Genomic DNA, 13752 nt, shown 5'->3' with positions numbered 1-13752 from the left:
AGGGAAGGCTATTTACTTAGTAACCAGGTGGGTGAATCTGGGGGCTTGGTACATACATATAATAGGGAGAAGCATATATTTTGCCTCCCAAAACAAGGACAGAAAGCGATTGCAGCATTAGTGTTAAATGGCAAGCTAAAGGTCATGTGTACAAATGCTCGCAGTTTAGGGAATAAGAGCCATGAACTTGTAACATTAGTGGCAACAGAGAATGTTGATGTAGCGGCTGTTACTGAGACATGGTATAATGAGAAAAATTACTGTGACATATTAATACCGGGGTACTCTTTACATAGAAAAGACAGAGGGGTGGCCCTATATGTGAAAAATAACATAAAATCTAAGTTAACAAGTTAGTGTTAGTTAGTGAGGAGAACATAGCGTCGGTTTGGGTTACAGTACAATGTGGCAAAAGTAAAGTAACTTTTGTAGGTGTGATTTATAGACCCCCAGGACAAGTAGAAAAACCAGATAATCTACTATGTTATAATCATGAGTGACTTTAATCTCCCTGATGTGAACTGGAAAACCAAAGTAGCTGGTTGTGACCAGAGTGCAGATATTCTGAACTCCCTATTGGGATTATCTTTGAGGAAGAGTTGAGGAACCAACTCATAAAGAGGGCATATTGCATTTAGTGTTCACAAATGGAGTTTTGTTAACGGATATTTCTGTAGGTGAAAATTTGGGATCTAGTGATCACCAGTGTGTGGTTTAATATACAAACAGTGACTGAGTCGCACCACACAAAAACAAAAGTTTTAGATTTAAGAAAAGCTAACTTTTCTAAAATAAGAATATGTGTTGAGGAGTCATTATCAGACTCGGGCAACTTAAATGGAGTCCAAGAGAAATAAAACATTTTTAGATATATAAATGAGAAAAGGAAAGTAAAACAAGGATTAGTTAGATTAAAAACAAAAGGAATGTATGTAGAAGAGGATCAAGGTCTAGCTGACTACCTCAATGAATATTTCTGTTCAGTTTTTACAAATGAAAATGAGGGAATGGGACCTCAGGTAGGAAAAAAGACATTTGAAAAATGTGAGTTTATTGAGGCATAGCTTCTACTTCAGTTGTCTAAGGTAAAGACAAATAAGTCAATGGGGCCTGATGGGATACACCCCAAGTTATTAAAAGAGCTTGGTGGTGTACTAGCAAAACCGTTCACTGATTTATTTAATGAATCATTGGTAACAGGAGTCATCCCAGGGGATTGGAAATTAGCGAATGTTGTGCCCATTCACAAAAAAAGGCAGTAGGGAGGTGTCAGGCAACTACAGGCCAGTTAGGCTTACATCTGTAGTGGGGAAATTAATTGAAACAATGTTAAAGGACAGGATGGTTAAACATTTGAAATCATATGGGTTTCAAGATCAAAAACAACATGGGTTTACCTCAGGAAGATCATGCCAAACTAATCTTATTGTTTTTTTTGATTGGGTGACTAAAGTAATTGATCAAGGTGCAGTGGACATTGCGTATCTGGATTTCAGCAAGGCCTTTGACACTGTGCCACATAGAAGACTTATAAATAAACTGCAATCTCTGAGTTTAGATCCCAATGTTGTTGAATGGATTAGGGAGTGGCTTAGTGACAGACAAACGAGGGTTGTAGTCAATGGTATATATTCAGAGCAAGGTTACCAGTGGGATACCTCAGGGATCTGTACTTGGACCCATTCTCTTTAATATTTTTATTAGTGATATTGCAGATGGTCTTGATGGAAAGGTATGTCTATTTGCTGATGACACAAAAATTAGCAACAGGGTTGATGTTACTGGAGGGAGAAGCCAAGTGGCAAATGATTTAGGCAAACTGGAAAAATGGTCAGAGCTATGGCAACTGGCATTTAATGTGGATAAATGCAAAGTAATGCATTTAGGGCATAACCCAAGGCCAGAGTATAGAATATTTGATACTGTCCTAACCTCAACGTGCAAGGAAAGGGATTTAGGGGTAATTATTTCTGAGGATTTAAAGGTAGGTAGACAATGCAGTAGAGCAGCAGGTAATGCTAGCAGAATGCTTGTTTGTATAGCGAGAGGTATTAGCAGTAGAAAGAGGGAAGTGCTCATGCCGTTGTACAGATCACTGGTGAGACCTCACTTGGAGTATTGTGTACAGTACTGGTGTCAGGGACTGGGTCCATACAGACGACTGTAATGACCCAGCGCGCCCATAGATGGAGTTCAGGAGGTATTGCGCAGGAGTGGAGTAGGACAGGGCCTGGTCAGCCTGTGCCCTAGTGGCATCAGCAGGGGCGCCAGAGGGAGCTATGCCCCACCTACATCATGCTGTGCACCCCCCAATTGAAACGCTGTACTTTTTTTGCAGCTGAGAGAGCACTAATTGACACAGAGGAGAGAGGAGCAATCACTCATGAATATGTTTTCAGAAACCGCTCGGTGACCCTCACTCTCCTCCGCGAGGCCTCTAGCTCGGTCGCGGGGCAAGCATTTCATGCTAAGCGCTAGAATATGACGTGACGTCACAGCAGTGAGACAGAGGCCTTACGCTCCCACCACAGGAGTTCTGCAAGGTAAGTGAACTTCAAAGGGGGAGAGGGTAGATAGTAAGAAGGGAGGGTAGATAGTGAGAAAGGAGGGGGAGAGGGTAGATAGCAAGAAGGGAGGGGGCAGGGTAGATAGTGAGAAAAGGAAGGAGAGGTAGATCATGAGAAGGGAGGGGGCATAGTAAGAATTTTGTATTATTGAAATAAATATAGAGTGAGAATGAGTGAGAGAATGAATCAATTAATGTGTAAATGAGTGAGAGTATGGATCAATGTGTGTATGAATTGTGTGAATGAATGAGGGAATGAATTAATGTGTGTGTGAATTGTGTGAATGAGTGAGAGTATGGAAGTGTGAATGAGTGAGAGAATTAATGCATTCATTTGTGGATGATTACTTGAATGATTTGTGAGAATGCATTAATGAATATGTGTGAATGATTCTGTGAATGAATTGTGTGAATGAAAGTGTGAATTAGTGAGTGACTGTAAACATGTTTGTGTGTATCATAGATGTATAATTGATTTGTGGAAAGGCAACAATGGCACAGTCAGAGTGTTTGAGCCTTGGGGATTAAGATGGCACCTGCAGGATGTTTATGGGACAAAGATGGCACCAGTAGCGTGTTTATGGCCTGGACTGTTTGGGGAAAAACTTGACTCAGGCTGGGCTCTTTAGAGACAAAGATGGCACTTCCTATGTGTGTAATTTGGGTGCTGGTCAGGTTCTATGTGGGCAATGTGGATGCCAGGGCTGGCTTTGGGGTGTGCAACCTGCGATCTATGCCTGTAATTTTGGGGTCTTTATCTATACCTTTAATGCTTTTTTATGTGAATTCGAATTGATCTATACTTGCAAAGCTGGGTTTGTGTGTTATTCTGTTGATCTATATCTGCTATGCTGTTTCCATACATATTTATGTATACCTGCAAATACAGGATTTGTATGTCTGATTTTGTTTATTTGATCTATACCTTCAGTGCTGAGTTCACAATTGAATTTCAATTGATCTATACCTGCTATGCTGTTTCCATACATTATTTATGTATTCCTGCAAATATAGGGTTTGTATTGTCTTATTCAGTTGACCTATACATGGAAGTGCTGTTTACATGTGTTGTTTATTTGATCTATACGTGAACTACAGGGAGTAAGTAAAAGAGTGGTGTGGTTTAGTGAATGAGGGGACAAAGGGATTCTGGGGATGATTACAGGGGAGAGGACCTCTCAATGTCACGGTAGGGGCAGAAGGAGGGAAGACTGCATTGACTCCCACAGTCTTCACCTAATCTGCAGTGTGGCAAATATTTTTTTTTTTTTTTTGAAGCAGAGGGAGCATGGAGGGGGCCCAAGGAAATGCTTGTGCGGGGTCACTTTTTTCAATATAAAATGTAGTGTCAGCAGTGTCTAATATCTATGTATATATACTGTCAGCAGGGTCTAATATTTATATATATCAGCAGCAGGGTCTAATATTAATATATATTGGCAGCAGGGTCTAATATTTATATATATTAGCAGCAGGGTCTAATATATACCGTATTGGCTCGGATATAGGCCGCCCCCGTATATAGGCCGCACCCTAAAAGTTTGGTGCTTTTTTAAAGAAAAAGTTTTTTTCTTTAAAAAAGCACCAAAAAAACATGCTGCCACTCTGCCCCCCCCGAGATATGCTGCCACTGTCCTCCCTCCCCGAGATATGCTACCACTGTCCTCCTCCCCCCCAAGATATGCTGCCACTGTCCTCCCCCCCGAGATATGCTGCCACTGTCCTCCCCCCCCCGAGATATGCTGCCACTGTCTCCCCCCCCGAGATATGCTGCCACTGTCCTCCCCCCCCCGAGATATGCTGCTACTGTCCTCCTCTGCCCCCCCCCCAGACTTACTGGAGCAGACTCCCGGGTGTCTTGCGGGGCCGGCGGGGGACATCTACGCAATACGCGTATACAACTTCCGTATACAACAAGTTGTATTGCGTAGATGTCCCCCGCCGGCCCCGCAAGACACCCGGGAGTCTTCTCCGGTAAGTCCGGGGGGGGCAGAGGTAAAACGCATCGTGCGGAGGTCCGCACGATGCGCTTAGACAACCTCAAGTGCCGGCACCCCCCCGTGGGAAGTGCTGGCAGGGGAGGCTGTCTGAGCGTATCGGGGAGTAGGATGCAGGTCCCTTGCACCGCTGCGGGGGATCTGTATCCTAACCCCGCTGCCTGCCCGGCGCCCGGGACTGCATGTCCCGGGCGTCAGACCCCGAATATAGGCCGCACCCCCACTTTAAAGACTTAAAGTGGGGGAAAAAAAGTGCGGCCTATATTCGAGCCAATACGGTATATATATATATATCGGCAGCAGGATGTCAGGGCCCCGGTCCTTCTCCTTACCCCTTTCCTTGGGCGTCGGCCGTGCACCACACTCCGTCACTCCATCGCAGCCACCCGCAACGCCGGCACGCTGCAGTGCAGGCTGCATCAGCAGTCCCTAGTGGGCCGCGTATCGCGTCCCACACGCACCCCCATGGTGGGGATAGCAGGAGGGAGTGTCCTGCCCTCCATGGACCCCATCCCATTGGTGGAGATGGGGGAGACGGAGAGAGAGGCTGGTAATCCCTTAGGGGGATTGCATAACCTCACAGGTGAGGGCAGAAACATCTAGGAGTCAGTGAGAGCCTGTGGATTATAAAAACCCTGCACACCCTTCAGTCTGTGCTTAGTTATTGAGCTCTCTGGTTCCCTTAGCCCTGCTCTGACTCGTTCCTTTGCGTATCCTGCCCTTCCTATTTGATTGACCTCCTCGCACCTGACCTCGGCTTTGTCTTCTGGATTTCGTGTATCTCTCCTGTCCTGACCCGGCTCGTCTCCTGTTGTTGCACCTTCGCTGCCTGCCCTGATTCGGATTCGCCTCTTGGACTTTGTCTTTTGTTCCTACCCTCCTGCTGGGCCACCCTGCTCTACGCTCCCAACCAGTCCACTAGAGCCTGACACAGGGTCTAATAATAATATATATTGGCAGCAGGGTCTAATATTAATATATATTGGCAGCAGGGTCTAATATTAAATAATTAAAAATAACAGTTTAGCTGTTATTTTGATATTTCAATCACAGTCTTTACTTCAAAGAGATAAGTACATATTATGTAGTTATTATATATAAATATATACACACATACAGATATATAGTGTATATGTAGCATTTTATAACTGCCCCCCTACTTTGGTCCCTGTCGCCCCCATGTGCCCCCCTAAATATGAAAGCTGGAGACGCCACTGCTGAGCCCATGTCCTGTTTGGGACACATTTGAAACCAGCCATTTCTAGTTATTCCCATCAAACCATATAGTTTTGAAAACTAGACAGGGTATTTCACATGATGGTATTGCAAAAACAGCCTTGGTCAGGAAGGTGAATAAATAGCCCAGTCTTTTGAAAAAAGTTTTTAAAAAATAAGCAAGATAAAAAAATAAATAAAATAGACTTACCTTAGATTGCAGCTGCCCTCTTCCCCGTTGTGGTCCCACACTTCCTAGCACTGTTTGGCTGTTTGAAGTGACCAATCAGTGGTAGGAAAGCACTCCCACTGAAATCAATGGGTGTTACTTTCCGCATATGTACATGGAGAGGTAAACAGCCTCCACCCACAGCATTTGCCAAGCCAGCATTGAAGCTGACTGGCGGTAAGTATATCATGTGTAAAAGCATTTCAAATACCCAAGGGGTGGCTAATTTAATAAAAAATGAATGGTTTTATGGGGTAAATTGGAGTGGCCAGGCTCAAAGATAGGGCATAGACACAGCCTCACCAAAATGGAGAAAAAAGCGCACTTCCCAAATGTGGCATTTTAAATCCCAAACAACCCGAAAAACCCATGCATGTGGGGTATCAGTGAACTTGGCAGATGTTGCTGAACACGTATTGTTTGCATACCAGGAGCTATGAATTCATCCCTGAAGTGCAATTTGTGTAAAAAAATACAAAAAAAATATACTACCACAAACTTTGGCAAGTGGTAGAATCTCATGCATAAAAGGGTTAAAATACCAGCATTTGAAATACCTTGGGGTGTCTTGTTTTGAAAAATATATGGTTTGATGGGTAAATTGAATTATCCAGCTTCAAAGATGGCCCACTTAGGACATGAGGGCAGTTGGACAATAAAGTTCCAAGTTGAAAAATGTGCACTCTCCAAATGTGGCATTTTAGATCCCAAACAACCCGACAAATCCATGCATGTTGGGTATCAATGAACTCAGGAGATGTTGCTGAACACATATTTGGGTGTTGTATGACGCATACCAGGAGCTATGAATTCATTCCTGAAGTACAATTTGTGTAAAAAAAAAAAAAAAAAAACACCGCAAACTTTGGCAAAGGCTGGTGGTAGAATATCATGCATAAAAAGGGTTAAAATACCAGCATTTGAAATACCTTGGGGTGTCTAGTTTTAAAAAACATATAGTTTGATGGGGTAAATTGAAGTAGCTGGCTTCAAATATGTTCCAAAGAGGAGATAGAGGCAGAATGACCAAATGCTAAAAGTCTGTGTTGAAAACCTGAATTACGCATGTCCCAAAAGTAGCCTTTTATCAGCCAAACAATTTGACAAACCTATGCATGTGGGGTATCACCATACTTAGAAGATGTTGCTGAACATATATTGGGGTGTGGTTTGACAGTGACATATACCAGGACCTGTATATTTATAACTAAATTACAATTTGTGAGAAAAAAAAAATACTACTACAAAGTTTGACAAAGTGTGGTTGTATAATTAGTGCATGTAAAGGGTTAAAATACCAGCATTTGAAATACCCTGGGGTGTCTAGTTTTCAAGAATATATGGTTTGATGGGGTAAGTTGAGTTAACTGGCTTCAAAGATGTTCCAAAGAGGAGATGGAGGCAGAATGACCAGATTTGGAAAAAAAAGGTTTGGAAATCATAAAACTCTACTTGTACTTATTGCCCTAAAACAGCAAAAAACATAAAAACATTGGGTATTTCTAAACTCAGGACAAATAGTAGAATCTATTTAGCTAGTTGTTTTACTTCCTTTTGTAGGCGAGTAAAGGATTTTTCAAATAAAAGTCATAAAAGGTGTTTTATTATTTTTTTTTATAGTAAATAAGAAGAAGCTGAACACAAGCACCGCAAAAGTGTTAAAACAGCCTCGGTCCCACAGGGTACAAAAAGAAAAAATAAGACCGGTCCTTAAGGGGTTAAGTTACTTTGAACATGGCATGGTTGTTGGTGCCAGACGGGCTGGTCTGAATATTTCAGAAACTGCTAATCTACTGGGATTTTTACACGCAACCATCTCTAGGGTTTACAGAGAATGGTCCGAAAAAGACCAGTGAGCAGCAGTTGTGTGGACAAAAATGCCTTGTTGATGTAGGCGAGTAAAGGAGAATGAGGAGGAGGAGAATAGGCAGACTGGTTCGGGATAACAGAAAGGCAACAGTAACTCAAATAACCACTTGTTATATACCATCTCTGAACGCACAACACATCAAACCTTGAAGCAGATGGGCTACAGCAGCAGAAGACCACACAGAGTGCCACTCTTGTCAGCTAAGAACAGGAAACAACGGTTCAGGCTGGTGGTGGTGGCGTGGGGGGCATTCTTCTACTTCCAGCAGGATAATGCACCATGTCACAAAGCTCACATCATCTCAGACTGGTTTCTTGAACATGACAAGTGGAGTTCACTGTACTCCAATGGCCTCCACAGTCACCATAGCTTAATCCAATTGAGCATCTTTGGGATGCGGGGGAACAGGGGATTTGCAAAATCTGCAGCAAGTACCGATAGGTACTAAAAAAAAAGTGCTATGAAGTCAAGCAAGCATCATATGCCGTTACTTAAGGAATGAAGGAACCTGTGATGTTTACGGTAGACATCACTGTTGGGATCAACCATAAGTTTACTGGAGGATCGATATCCCCTGCAGGGTCTGTCTAGACCATGCTGGGATATGCTGTTGCCTCCCTGCTGGCCGATCACACACATTGCATGATTAATGCAATGCAGAGAAGAGAATGAGAGACAACGTTTCTCCCTCTTTCCACAAAGGGAAAACGTAAATAAAAATGGAAAATTAAATAACTAAAAAACAATACAGTGAGCTCAGGGATGTCATTGTGACATCACTGGCATACATAAGATGTACGAGAGATCCTAAGGGAATCTTTATCCATATTGTACTGATGACAGTGGGAAAAAAAATGAAAATGGAAAAATAACTTGTTTAGTATGTCCTGACACGTGTGTTTTGGTTTTGCTGCTCCTCTTTGCCGATCCCTCTACTGGCTCCCCGTACCCTTCACAGTGAAATTAAAACTCCTGGCCCCCTATGGAGCACTCAAAAATTATGCAGCCCCATATATTTTCCTATACAAATTCACCCCTCTTTGTTCCTCTAATGAGCTCTCTCTCTCTTTTATGATCTTTACCTCTATCAACACCCGCATCCAGGATTTCACCCGTGCTGTACACCTTCTCTGGAATTCCCTTCTTGGTTCTGTCAGAGTTTCTCCTTCATATGCAAATTTAAAAAGCTTTCTGAAGACAAACCTCTCTTAAGAAGCATACAACCTTTCTTCCCAGCATCCTGCCAAAGCCATCTAAACAATCAACAACCTCAACAGCTCATCCTGACTCGACCAACTCATTCTCATTAAAGTAGTCTTCTCCTACTGTTCCATTTACATCTCAACAGAGTGGATTCTAAGCTTGCCACAGCAGGACCCATGTTTGGGTGTCGGTGTGGCACAGTGTGTCCTGGTGTGTGTATTTGAGTGTTGGTGTGGCAGAGCCTGTCCTGATGTGTATGCTTCCGCATCATCTGATTACTTCAGAGGACAGACCTTCTAGACCCACAGAGTGGAAAAGTAAAAGGTATTGTGGTATTTACTCTATTCAAATATGTAGATCTTATTAAAAGGATTATTCTCAGAAACTTGGATGGCAGTTGGATTCTTCAGAGCCAGTGAAACCCAATTCAATACTAAGCATACCTGGGAACTCTCCCGGTTTGACCCGGAGATCTCAGGATGAAGCACTGCTTCTCTGGTTCAAGACCCGAATCCTCCAGGTCATGGGAGCGAGGTCTTGACACGCCCCGCTCCCCGCCCATTTTCCCTTTAAATGGGGGTGTTTGGGGACTGCCTCCAACATTAGCGGGAATGCCCCCAACATCAGTGGGACTGCCCACTGACATCAGCAGGGAGTCCTCGTTGTGTCCCGTAAGGAAAGGCTCCAGGTAGCCGGAGCTAGGAAGTTCCAAGGTACAATAGTAAGGTCTAAATTCACTATGCTCTAAAGGTGACTATTCATCTTGGCATCCAGGGCAGATTTTGTATGTGGCACCCCACCCTTAAAAATGTAAAGGTGCCCATAAGATAAATTAATGTTGGCAAGAATATTTATTTCACACATTTGTTAACTGTATGCCAACTGTGAAAAACTAGAAAACTAGTTTTAAAAAAGTTTAAATAAATAACATTTACTAATTTAATTCCTAACACTATACACTGAGCCAGACCTTTCACTGTAGTGCAGAAAAGCCCTCATCACTATACACTGCCCCTCTGCCCCTGAAAACAGCCTGTCTGTGGCACTTCTGCCCCTGAAAGCAGCCTATCTGTGCAACCTCTGCCCTTAAAAGCAGCCTGTCTGTGCCACCTCTGCCCCTGAAAGCAGCCTGTCTGTGCCACCTCTGCCCCTGAAATATCCTGCTTGTGTCACCTCTGCGCCTTTAGCAGCCTGCCTGTACCATTTCTGCACCTAAACACTTATACATTCACTCACTTACCCATTCCAGTGGATACTGAGGCAAAAGGTGATAATTGTTGACCTTATTTGCATGCGCCTACCCAGAATCCCTTGTGGTTGTGGTAGCACCATGATATTTCTGAGGGAACAAAAAGCCTTCTGGCTTGTCTGGTGTCTGTAGATGAGTGTTTAATAATGTCTTCAATAATGTCATGGACACCTTCACCAATATTTTTTTCAATAAACTCAACTGCAAGCTCACATTCATCACCTTGTGGATCAATACAAGCTTCTATAATAATGTGCTTAGTGGCCTCACTTTGTACCACGAGCTGGCACTGGTGCCGTCTTGTAAGTCTTCCTTGTGTTCATCGTACAGTAGTTGTTTGTATATCCAGTGGATATTGAGGCAAAAGGTTATGATTGTTGACCTTATTTGCATGCGTCTACCCAGAATCCCTTGTGGTTGTGGCAACACTATGAGATTTCTGAGGGAACAACAAGCCTCCTGGCTTTTCTGGTGTCTGTCGATGAGTGTTTAATAATGCTTCTACATACCCCTAAATTTAAGTGGAAAGGTTTTCCATCACCTTTACCCACCATAACTTATGTAATGGTAATTATTGAAAAACTGGTTTGTCGGGTTTTTGAAGACCCATCCTTTCCAAACGGAAGTCCTCAATTTACATTAAAAAAAAGTACCAAAGATGAGATGGGGAAAAACATCAATAGTTAACAGAATCACGTAGTCATGGAGCTTGTTATTGCAATTCTTGAAAGAGTGTTTGAAACTATAAGGTTAAAACATTTTGCAAAGTTTATAAGCATTGCTTAACATAAGCATCTGTGCTGTCACAATCCTTTTACATAAAATCAAATTCCACAATATCAGCCTAACACTGATATCATCTGTGTCATGAGTTAAGATTCTGTCTTTTCCTCATGTACTTATTTTGGCCTTTTAGTACTTTTTCTTCCCGGAATTTTAAAAATAATGTGGTATTTTGTTATCATTAAGAAACAATTTAAAATAATTTTAAAGAACGATGATTTATACCTAGTTAGATGGCAAATTGCTCGACAGATACACTATATGAACAAAAGTATTGGGGCACCTGAACTTTAATGAACAGGCAATTTTATGACATCACATATACTAGACATGTGCAAATAGTCCAAAAACAATTTGGACAACTTTTTCGTTTTGTTTCTGGCCCATTCGTTTTAGAGCAACAATTTTCGTTCTATGCTCATTCGGTTTGGCTGAAAATTGTAATTCGGGAACCAAATTCATTGCCCGGTGCCCACATTCACCTTCATTCACTCCCACAAACTCACTCATTTTCTCTCATTCGCGTTCCCTATCTTCTCTGCTGACCCCTTCCGCATCCTCTTCAATCGTCTCTCTTCTCTTCAAACTTCAGTCATCATTTGCATCTATGCAGACATAATCCGGCAATTTCCACCAAAATGGTGGCGCTGCAGTGACTACGCTGCCCTATTGGACTCAGGTACGCTCCCTTCAGCATACCCAGACATTGTGGACTATGTTCTGCTTCCAACTTTATTATGCAAAAATTGGAACTGTAGCACAATATTTTTCACCTAATACTAATAATATAGATAGTGGGAGTTCTCCTTTAAAGGATGCTTAAAATATTCCAAAAAAATTCGATAAACATTATCTATCATATGCCAAATGTTTTTATACAGACTGTATACAGTGAATATGGGAAATTGGGGCAGGTAGAGAGCAACCCCATTTTGTAACAAGTGTTTTTTTTTACCTAATATCTGGATAACGGCAGTGGACAGGGTCTGTTCCCCAGGACTGGCGCATAGCAAATGTTGTGCCAATATTCAAAAAGGGGACAAAAAGTGACCAGGGAAATTATAGGCCTGTTATTTTAACTTCTGTTTTATGTAAACTGTTTGAGGGTTTTCTAAGAGATGCTATTTTGGAGTATCTCAATGAAAATAAATGTATGACTCCATATCAGCATGGGTTTACAAGGGATCGGTCCTGTCAAACTAACCTGATCAGCTTTTATGAGGAGGTGAGCTCAAGACTGGATCGGGGAGAATCGCTGGATGTTGTATATCTTGATTTTTCCAAAGCATTTGATACGGTGCCACATAAAAGGCTGGTACATAAAATGAGAATGCTTGGGCTGGGGGAGAATGTGTGTATGTGGGTAAGTAACTGGCTCAGTGATAGGAAACAGAGGGTGTTTATTAATGGTACATACTCTGAGTGGGTGACTGTTACTAGTGGGGTACCACACCCTTACAAAAAATTACTGCAGTTTTTCTGAAGTAATACTGCAGTTTTTTGGACATGAAAAATCTGCAATACTGCACTTTTACTGCAGTATTACTGCACATTTACTGCAGTTTTACTGCATTTGTACTTCACTGTACTGCAGTTGTACTGCAGTTTTACTGCACATTTAGTGCACTTTTTTTTTATATTGCGAACCTACAGTTGTACTGCAGCTTTATTGCATTTGTACTTCCGTACAAAAATAACTGCATTAAAACTGCAGTACAGTGAAGTACAAATGCAGTAAAACTGCAGTAAATGTGCAGTAATACTGCAGTAAAAGTGCAGTATTGCAGTTTTTTCATGTCCAAAAAACTGCAGTATTACTTCAGAAAAACGGCAGTAATTTTTTTGTAAGGGAGGGGTCAGTTTTGGTTCCTATTCTTTTTAATATATTTATTAATGACCTTGTAGAGGGATTGTATAGTAAAGTATCAATCTTTGCAGACGATACTAAGCTCTGTAACATGGTTAACACAATAGAGGACAGTGCACGATTACAAATGGATCTGCATAGGTTAGAGGCTTGGGCTGGGATGTGGCAGATGAGGTTCAACACAGATAAATGTAAGGTTATGCACATGGGGAAGAAAAATCCAGGCTGAGAATATGTATTAAATGGGGAAACACTGGGGACGACTGACATGGAAAAGGACTTAGGAGTTTTAGTTAACAGTAAATTTACCTGTAGCGACCAGTGTCAAATACAAAGATTTGTGTTAATTTAGAATGTTTGCATTGTTTCTATGACAATTTGTGGGAATGGGGTGGGGATATATTATTACCCCCAGTGACTATCACTGCCCAGTGATTATTGCTTATGCTCTTGATGAAAAGAATATGAGGTGAAATGCGTGAGGTTCAAGTAAATGCATACTGGAAAAATAGAATGTGTTGGGAATTCTGCTCTCCAGTCTGTAAAGATCAAACCAGTCAGTCCTTAGATTTGGGACAGCCATATACCTATGTCATGCATGTTTAAATTCTCTCATTGTATTAGCCTCCACCACTACTGCAGGGAGGCTGCCACCCTTCAAACATATATAGAGCTTAAATGCAACTCATGGGTTATTGAATTTGCTAGTTGCTAACTTTTTTCAACTCACAAAACTGTCTTGAATCATGTTCTTGTGTGCTAACTGAATTGTT

The 13752-nt window shown here is 41.9% G+C and overlaps 1 protein-coding gene across 1 annotated transcript in view; it reads right to left on the bottom strand.

Annotated features, from left to right (window-relative positions):
* SLC6A19 (solute carrier family 6 member 19) overlaps positions 1 to 13752 on the bottom strand; it is an 89836-nt gene that overhangs the window by 17790 nt on the left and 58294 nt on the right. The window lies entirely within an intron of this gene.

This window comes from Spea bombifrons, chromosome 5 (assembly GCF_027358695.1).
Source record: "Spea bombifrons isolate aSpeBom1 chromosome 5, aSpeBom1.2.pri, whole genome shotgun sequence".
Taxonomy (NCBI): Eukaryota; Metazoa; Chordata; class Amphibia; order Anura; family Pelobatidae; genus Spea; species Spea bombifrons.
Note: the sequence above shows the minus strand (reverse complement) of the source record. Positions and strands in the feature narration are given on the sequence as shown.